An 11,208-nucleotide genomic window follows, 5' to 3' on the forward strand; every position below is an offset into this window, starting at 1 on the left:
ATATTTATAAATACTAATAATCGTTCATTTAACCGGACACGGGAATGGATTAATAGTCAATGGACTCATTAAAACAGGGGTGGATTACTGATAATGCTAAAAACGAACATATATTTCATAGCATTATCCCTCAAGAAAGACAAGCTTTTAGTTGCAATTGTTCTATTTACAAGTGATATTCGTTTAAATAATTAAAGGTGAAGACAAAAGACAGATTCGACGAATTGAAGATGCAAACGACCAAAACGCTAAAAAGTGCATAGTACAATCCAAGTGGTTCAATTTATTGATAAGAAACGTCTAAAAGTTACAAGAGTACGAGCCGCAAAACGCAAAGTATAAGATATTAAATAGTACGCAAGGACGTTCGAAAATCCGGAACCGGGACATGAACCAAGTATCAACGCGTGACACAACGCAGCTAAAATTACAAGTCAACTATGCACATAAATATAATATAATATATAAATAATTCTTAAAATTATATATATATATATATATATATATATATATATATATATATATATATATATATATATATATTATATATTAAAAACCGTAGGCAAACTAGAAAACAAAGTTATGTGAGCTGGATCAGAGGGCCATGCGATCGCATGGTCTGGAAGCACAAAAACCATGCGATCGCATGGAGTCCTGTAGCTGCCCACATTCTATAAATTGAAGGGTTTTTCGGCCGATTTATGTACACAATATATCAATCTCTCTCACTCTCAATATATATATATTTATATTTATAATTTTAATTTTAATTCAAAGTTAATAATAATAAGGTTATAGTGGCGAATGTTTTAAGTTTGTAAGTCAAAATTCTGTCCGTGTAAAACTACGCGATTAATACTCATTGTAAGTTATGTTCAACATTTTTAAATTAATGTCTCGTAGCTAAGTTATTATTATGCTTATTTAAGCCGAAGTAATCGTGATGTTGGGCTAAATATTAAAGACTGGGTAATTGGGTTTTGGACCATAATTGGGGTTTGGACAAAAGAATGACACTTGTGAAAATTAGACTGTGGGCTATTAATGGGCTTTAAATTAACTAAACGATACCTCATTAATTTAATATAAAGATTACAATTTGACGTATCTATATATAACCACATACGCTTAATCGGGTACGGCGGGCGGGATATCTATAAATACGAATTATCGTTCATTTTACCGGACACAGGGATGGATTAATAGTTAATGGACTCATTAAAACAGGGGTGGATTACATTCAAGGGTAATTGGTGTAATTGTTAACAAAGTAGTAAAACCTTGGATTACACGCAGTCGATAACCTGGTGTATTCATTAAACAAAGTATTAAGACCTTGTTACAGTTCGAATCCCCAATTAGTTGGAATATTTGACTTCGGGTATAAGGATAATTTGACGAAGACTCTCACACTTTATATTTATGACTGATGAACTATTATGGACAAAACCGTATGGATATATCGAATAATCCAGGACAAAGGACAATTAACCCATGGTAATAAACTAAAATCAACACGTCGAACATCATGATTTCAGAAGTTTAAATAAGCATAATTCCTTTATTTTATATCTTATCGCACTTTTAATTATCGTACTTTTTAATTATCGCAATTTTATTTATCGTCATTTTATTTATCGTACTTTTAATTATCGCAATTTTATTTATCGTCATTTACTTTACGCTTTAAATTAAGTTATTTGTATATTTAATATTTTACATTAGGTTTTAATTGTGACTAAAGACATAAAATCGACAAACCGGTCATTAAACGGTCAAAACCCCCCTTTTATAATAATAATAATACTACTTATATATATATATATATATATATATATATATATATATATATATATATATATATACAAATATAGTTTTAAAAATATAGCGTTAATCTTGGCTAGCTCCCCGCGGAACGAACTGGAATTACTAAAAACTACACTACTGTACGATTAGGTAGACTGTCTATAGTGTTGTAGCAAGGTTTAGGTATATCCACTCTAATAATAAATAATTAACTTGTGTAAAATTGTATCGTATTTAATAGTATTTCGCAATAAAAATATAACTATTTCGTATACGCTGCTGCACACATCAATTACATACAAGGACACCTGGGGTAATTGTTAATAAAGTATTAAAACCTTGAATTGCACACAGTCTGAAGCGACCCGTCCTAATCCATCTGAACGAAGTCCATATCGATTATAAACGATTCACATTAGTTGATTACATCGCGAGGTACTTGACCTCTATATGGTACATTTTACAAACATTGCATTCGTTTTTAAAGACAAACTTTCATTACATCAAAAATTGACAGGCATGCATTCCATTTCATAATATATTAAACTATCAATGACTTAATAATAATCTTGATAAACTCAACGACTCAAATGCAACGTCTTTTGAAATATGTCATGAATGACTCCAAGTAATATCTCTAGAATGAGCTAATGCACAGCGGAAGATTTCTTTCGTACCTGAGAATAAACATGCTTTAAAGTGTCAACCAAAAGGTTGGTGAGTTCATTAGTTTATCATAAACGATCATTTTCATCATTTTTATAGACCACAAGATTTTCATTTCTCATAAATACACATCTCATATCAGGCATTTCGCAAACTGAATAGAGATAAAAATTCATTCATATGGTGAACGCTTGATAACCGAACTAACGGGATACATATAGAATATCCCCATCATTCCTGGACTCTCATCGGACATGATAATCAAAGTAATAAAGCATTCGTAACCCGAATGGGACGTGTCAAGGTCCATAAATCTATCTTTAGGATTCGCGTCAATTAGGGGCCATTTCCATAATTCTTAGGCTACCAAGCTAAAAAGGGGCATATTCGATTCGGTAATCCAACCATAGAAGTAGTTTCGATTACTTGTGTCTATTTCGTAAAACATTTATAAAAGCAGTGCATGTATTCTCAGCCCAAAAAAATATATTTGGAAAAGCATTTAAAAAGGGAGCAAATGAAACTCACTATACTGTATTCTGTGGTAAGAATACATATGACGATTCTGAACAATGCAGGTTTGGCCTCGGATTCACGAACCTATATCATTTGTATATTTATTAATATTCATAGTTGTAATTGAACACATATATATATATATATAATTGTATTAGTAATATCATTTTTATGTTATTAATATATATATGTTATATATGCTCATTTTGTATATAAAAATATTAAATTTTGTTATGTTATATGTGTTAAATATATATATATATATATATATATATATATATATATATATATATATATATATATATATATATATATATATATATATATATATATATATATATATATATATATATGTATTTCATTTGTTTATCAAAACAGTAGTTCTAATTATATTAAGTTAATATTAGCAAAAATAATGATAATGACATTAATAATATACTTATGTTAATAATAACTCTATTAGTGATAATAACAATGATATTAATAATAATACTTGTAAAAATATTAATTTATTGTTTATGATAGTTATGATATTAATGATTTACTATTAATAATAATAATAATTTTATTAAAAATAATAATATTAATAAGAATAATGATATTGTTAATAATGATTTCTTTCATAATAATTTTAGCAATAATAATGTTCATAATAATAGAAACAATGTTGGTTCTCATTATAATAATACTATTAGTAATATTCTAATCATAATGATACTTATATTAATATTACTAATACTAATAATAATAACCCTAATAATATTTAGTGATATTACTTGGTAACAAAATGGTAATAATATTAATATTATTTATAATTGTGATTGTAGTCATAATAATAATAACTAACACTTATTTTTAACATTACTGATAATAATGATTATAATACTTGTAATATTAATAATAAGTATTAATAATAACACCAATACTTAATAATAATAAATATACTTATGATACAAGTATTAATAACAATAATTAATATTAACATTAATAATAATAACAATAATAATAATAATAATAATAATAATAATAATAATAATAATAATAATAATAATAATAATAATAATAATAATAATAATAATAATAATAATAATAATAATAATAATAATAATAATAATAATAATAATAATAGAAAAATATCAAATTATACCTTTCATAATCTTTGAGTAAAAAGAAATGTTGCAAGCGGGACTCGAACCCAAGACCTCCCGCTTGTTAAGCACTCCCCTAACCGTCGAGTTACTACCCATTTTTTGATTTAAAGCTCACACTTTAAACTTATAACCTTCCTATTTTTCTGTTATGTTTCCTTCTTCATCGTCCCAATCCAATCACCGATACCCAAAACAATTCATCAATTAGTTATTTATTTGGTTTTAGGATTTTCAAATGAAAGACAAAAATGAGCTGAGGATATTTCAAATTAACAGAAGTAGAAGACAATAAAAAAAAACATTAAAGATAGTAGCAACAGACTTCGGTTCTTGAGGTATGAACTCAAATCGTGTTTGAAGAATATCGACACTTTTATATTATAACTACAACATGAAAAAGGTATTAAATCAGTCATAGAAACTTTTTGAAACATCAATTTCTCCAAAGACAGAAACACAAACGCGAATTTGATTCACGAACATTCGTTTGACTTTTAAATTCTAAGCTTTGACTCTCAAATTCGACTTCAATTCGAAGAATCGAAGGTTGCAACTTTCCAGATAGTTTCAGAAAAAAGATCCTAACAACACTACATTAATACATTTTTAAAATTTTTGAGAATTCGATTAATAAAAAAATATATATAAACACAGCAGTCGACTGTTTTCTTCAATTTGTTTTGGGTTTTAAATTCGATTTGCAGTAATAATTTGGCCTATAAAAACGATATAAAAAATGGTAACCAAATTATTGATTTGTGTTTGCTAGCGAGATTTTGGAAAGACAAAAGTTCACGAGCGTTTTATAATATCAGAGAAAAAAATAAAAAAATGAAACAGAACAAAGATGCGTTCATATCTGTATTTGAAATTAATTTATACGAATTAACTCATATTATTATATATAATACCATTTATATTAATAATAATAATAAAAATACTAATAATAATAACACAATAATGATGGTTTTAATAAATTAATACTAATACTAATAATAATAGTAATACTGTTAATAATATTAATAGGAATAATAATAATAACACAATAATGATGGTTTTAATAAATTTTAGTAGTAATTAGCAATAATGAAAATGATAATAATATTATTAATAATACTAATAATAATATTAGTTATAATAATATTAATATTATTAATGATAATAATTAAAGTAGTGATAATAATATAACAATTATATTCAAACTTGTAATTAGATTTTAATATATTACAATTTATTAATTATATCATATTTATCAAATATTTAATATATTGAATCTTTAATATATAGTTTTTTATTATATATATATTTACCTTTATAAAGAATTCATATATATATTTTACACATTTAACTCTACTAATTACTTTTTACTTTATTATTTAACATTATTATATATACACACATATATATAAATAATATTAATAAATAATAATTATAATTTTACTACTAGTTAACAAACCAAAAGTATCAATTTTATATCACAATAGTTAATATTATTAATAGTACTGATATTAATAATAGTAGTGAATGTAATAATAATATAATAACTAAAATTAAACTTGTAACTATATTTAATATATTAACCTTTTATTTCATTAATTATGTAATACTTATTTTATATATAATACATCATCAATTCAATTGATTAAATTATATTTTATTAAATGTAATTATTATATATACTCTTATGTTTATTTTTTTATATATATCTATATATGTATATATTTATTTACAGTATTTGTTCGTGAATCGTCAAGAGCAGACGAAGGTCAATTGAATATATAAACATCGTTTCAAACTTTTCTAGACTCAACATTACATACTTTGTTTATCGTATCGAAATCATATAAGATTAAGTTTAAATTTGGTCGGAAATTCCCGGGTCATCACAGTACCTACCCATTAAAGAAATTTCGTCCCAAAATTTGAGTGAGGTGGTCATGGCTAACAATAAAAATGTTTTCATGACGAATATGAGTTGATAAATTGAGTTTTATCATCATTGAGTAATATGGATAAAAATAATTAAATTATTCGAAGAGTACGAATGAAGCTATCACCAAAGAGTGAAATAGGAAGTTAAAGATTCATCTCAACTTTCGACAGAGTCAGGGTTGAATTTAGAAAATAAGGTACGTCTTAACTTTTGACATCTTCTTGGTTGAATTCCGGAATTCAAGGGATTTAAAGAAAATCTTCGAAATCTAAAAGATATGATTCTTCGGCGAATAAGGAGATTAAGATCTCTATAATTAAATACAGTGATCTGCCTCGATTTCTCTTTCTGATATTTCCATTATAAATTAAACTCCTCTGTTCCATTATTCTCACCATTCCTATACTTTCTTTCTTAGTTCATTCATCCAAAAGATTGTGAAAATGCTTAGTCCAGTTCTAATACTTAATATTTTCCTAATTATCATTTTTGTCATCCTTCATTTCAGTCTTCCACCAGAAAAAATCTGTTTACTTTTAATATAACCTTGGGGTGCTACTATTCTTAATTCTACCGTATCTTTATATTGCTATTCGTATTAATATCTAAGGTTCGTAACATCTGTGTTGTTATTGGGCTTTATATTTTCTCTTATATTTTAGAGCTCTTTGCCTTTTTATTCTCTTCTCGACCTCTAGCAAAGCGAGTAATGATCCAGAATTCGTAAGTATGGAGTTTCGAATGAACTTAATGTTCTAAACAAGAAAGAACGTAATAGCACGATTTGATTTGTCAAATTACCAGAATCACTGAGAATAGACCTATCAAGAATATACTTTCTTGATATGTTCAGAAGTTAAGCAGAATGAAAGAGTTATGTAGCATGGCACATGATGACGTTATGATCTGTGAATCATCACGTCCCATTAAAAAACTCAGCATGACTTACTGTAATATAATCACGTTGATCAAGTGTCATTATATTATACTAACTCATGCATCAGTTTCCAACACTACTTCAATAACATTCATATTTTAAGCTCGAAAGTTTACAGAATATAGAAACTAATAGTTTCTATATGATGTAACACTGATAGCACGAAGAGATTAATGATTTTTGATAAGAATAGTTATAAAAATATCTTCAGAAATATGGAGGATATTTATAATGAAAGATACGACGATATCTTGGAATTTCTAATATCGAAGGATGGTGAAGAAAATCTGTCCGCAAGAGTTTGGAGTCAGAAGCAAGGTATTCGTTAATGACGTCAGCAGTTACTGAATCATTTGGATTCTTTGAAGACAGGTTTAGTCCTTGTGATTTGTCCATAGCCTCCTTTATAATTTGCTCAGTCCGTTTCCCAGTTCCAACTTTTCTAAGCTTTGCCAACATATTATACTTTATCATCACTTTCAACTGTTAAAGTCGTTTATAGTTTGCTTCATTTAGCTTTTTCAACATTCAGAGTATTGATTTGTCGACTGAGTGCTTCTTCAGATTTGAAGTACATAATTTCAGGAGATAAACGTTATATGTTTATATAAAGCTTTTGACATAGAAACGCTACGAAATTTGAAGTTAATGATTGATGATTCCCTGTATTTGGTATGGTAATTATTGTTACAAGACGTGGATAGTATATGATAGGGTTTTTAATGAGTATAAATAGTGATTTTTCGGAGAGATTTAAACCAAGGAGCGATGAGATTGCTGGTACATCTGCTGGTAATATGGTGGAATATAAAAGGTTCTCCTGTAACAATAAAAGAGCACACATATATATCAAGGTTATAATAAGGTTGTTTCGAACGAAAAGTCGAAGTTGACTTGCTGGAGCCGTGACAAAATTGACTACTTTGAAAAGGGATTTCAAAATTATTTTCTGTAATAACAACGCCAAAGGAGCTAGCACACATACGGGTTAAATATTTACTCAGGTTCTGAGAGTTTTCAGGTGCATGCATAAATCTTTTCTTCCGTAGATGAAGTGCGGTTGGTTTATCCTCTTGATTGAGGTGTTTTCAAGAATCATGAAAGGTTTGAACGCAGATTGTAATCGTCAAGATACAAACGAGGTTTAAGATGAAATCAAGTGGCAAACTTGAAGAAGTTTTTAGTTTCATATGTTGTAATCAATATTTTAATTCATTTTAATTGTCCAACATTATTAGTCCACAGTCGATAGTCCACAGTTAACAATCCAATAATTCATATATAATATTCGAATTAATTAAATATGTATCGTGACCCATGTACATGTCTCAGACTCGATCACAACTCAAAGTATATATATTATTGTATAATCAACCTCAACCCTGTATAGAGAACTCGATAATTACTGCATATAGAGTGTCTATGGTTATTCCAAATAATATATATATATGCGTCGATATGATATGTCAAAACCTTGTATACGTGTCCCGATATTTAAAGTGCGCAAAATAAATAACAGAAATTAAATGACGATAAATTAAATTGCGAGAATTAAAATTGCGATAAATAAAATGCGATAAATAAATTGCTATAAATAAATAGCGATAAATAAAATGTAATCAGTTAGCTAGGAACAATTAGCTAGGAACAGTTAGCGTGGATTCTTAACAAAATTTCTCATAGTTAATTTGTTTGTTTCTAACAAATTTTATTTTGTCAAATGTGTTCTTCATTATGCCACTTGTTGGATTTTGATAGGCCAAAATTCAAATATGAAATTGAATGAATACGGTTATTCTGTGGTGAACGGATTCGTATATCTGTTAATGTAAGTAGGATAGTAAATGACTATTGAATCAGATTCGAAGAATGTACAGTTTAACTTATTAATGTGAAATCTAAATATTCCTCGGGTATTACCTACCCGTTAAAATATTTTCACCATTAACAGTTTGTATAAAAGAATTTTTAATTACAATCTTTATGAAAAAATATATATACCTATATATTTTCTTCAGATGTAATCATGGATTTAATGAGTCAATGTGATATTAAACTCATTAGATTTACGGCTAGAACTAGAGTACATAATCTCTAAAACATTAGAGATTACATAATTTCCATGAAGGACGAAGATAGTTTATGTAGAATGATTTGTAGAACGATGATTATGCTTGAGGTATAGACTGCGAGGTTGAGACATGTGATGTTGAAACTTGGGTTATTTGTGGTACTAGTATTGATATTGGTGATACTGTTGATGTCGGTGATGTTGTTGAAGCTAGTACGTTTTGCACTATATATTCCAAGGCTACAACTCGGGCGCGAAGCTCGTTGACTTCTTTTATTATACCGGGATGATTGTCGGTTCGAACGAGTGGATGAATGAGGTTTAGAATCTGAGATAGTATATGATCGTGACAAGATACTCTGGAAATGAGAGAGGAAATGGTATCTCGAACAGGCTCGCCGGTAAACGCTTCATTTTCATTGTCAAGAGGTGAATTTGGTTGGTGAAAGGGATCGCCTTCTTCGCGTCTCCATTGATTAAGTCGACTACGAAACCATCAGATGAATTGGGGATGGCTGATTGGTTGATTCATTCCGGTGACACTGCTTTCGGAGCTCGAGTGAAACTCTATGTTAGAATAGCTGTCAGAATAACTATCAGAATAGTTATCGGAATCTAAGGGACTCGAACTGGTTGAGGGACTCATCTCGTACGATCAGATGAAGGATTTTAGATAAGGAATAGAATAGGATGTAGATTAGTACCCTGTAATACATAATTTACATATGCATATATATAATACTAAAATCCTATAAGTTACGGAGGAATCTATGGAAAATGTCTGGCAAAGTTTACAGTAACAGATACGTTAAGATATGAATTAGCAGATATGATAAGATATGAATTTTATCTATACACTAATCATGCAATCAATGCAATAAGATGTGTCTAGACTAAGGATGATAAGCAGATGATTTCCGACTAGAAATGATAAGCAAAACTTTTGACATGCAGACACGGTCGAAGTCCAGACTCACTAATGCATCCTAACGACTTATAAGTTAGACACACAAATGCAGACCTGGTTCGCTAAGACCATCGCTCTGATAGCAACTGAAGCGACCCATCCTAATACATCTGAACAAAGTCCATATTGATTATAAACGATTAACAATAGTTGATTACATCGCGAGGTACTTGACCTCTATATGGTACATTTTACAAACATTGCATTCGTTTTTAAAGACAAACTTTCATTACATCGAAAATTGACAGGCATGCATTCCATTTCATAATATATCAAACTATCAACGACTTAATAATAATCCTGATAAACTCAACGACTCGAATGCAACGTCTTTTGAAATATGTCATGAATGACTCCAAGTAATATCTCTAGAATGAGCTAATGCACAGCGGAAGATTTCTTTCGTACCTGAGAATAAACATGCTTTAAAGTGTCAACCAAAAGGTTGGTGAGTTCATTAGTTTATCATAAACGATCATTTTTATCATTTTTATAGACCACAAGATTTTCATTTCTCATAAATACACATCTCATATCAGGCATTTCGCAAACTGAATAGAGATAAAAATTCATTCATATGGTGAACGCTTGATAACAGAACTAACGGGATGCATATAGAATATCCCCATCATTCCGGGACTCTCATTGGACATGATAATCAAAGTACTAAAGCATTCGTAACCCGAATGGGACGTGTCAAGGTCTATAGATCTATCTTTAGGATTCGCGTCAATTAGGGGTCATTTCCCTAATTCTTAGGCTACCAAGCTAAAAAGGGGCATATTCGATTCGATAATCCAACCATAGAATGTAGTTTCGATTACTTGTGTCTATTTCGTAAAACATTTTTAAAAGCAGTGCATGTATTCTCAGCCCAAAAATATATATTGCAAAAGCATTTAAAAAGGGAGCCAATGAAACTCACTATACTGTATTCTGTGGTAAGAATACATATGACGATTCTGAACAATGCAGGGTTGGCCTCGGATTCACGAACCTATATCATTTGTATATTTATTAATATTCATAGTTGCAATTGAACACACACACACACACACACACACACACACACACACACACACATATATATATATATATATATATATATATATATATATATATATATATATATATATATATATATATATATATATATATATA

The sequence above is a fragment of the Rutidosis leptorrhynchoides genome, chromosome 6 (assembly GCF_046630445.1).
Source record: "Rutidosis leptorrhynchoides isolate AG116_Rl617_1_P2 chromosome 6, CSIRO_AGI_Rlap_v1, whole genome shotgun sequence".
NCBI lineage: Eukaryota > Viridiplantae > Streptophyta > Magnoliopsida > Asterales > Asteraceae > Rutidosis > Rutidosis leptorrhynchoides.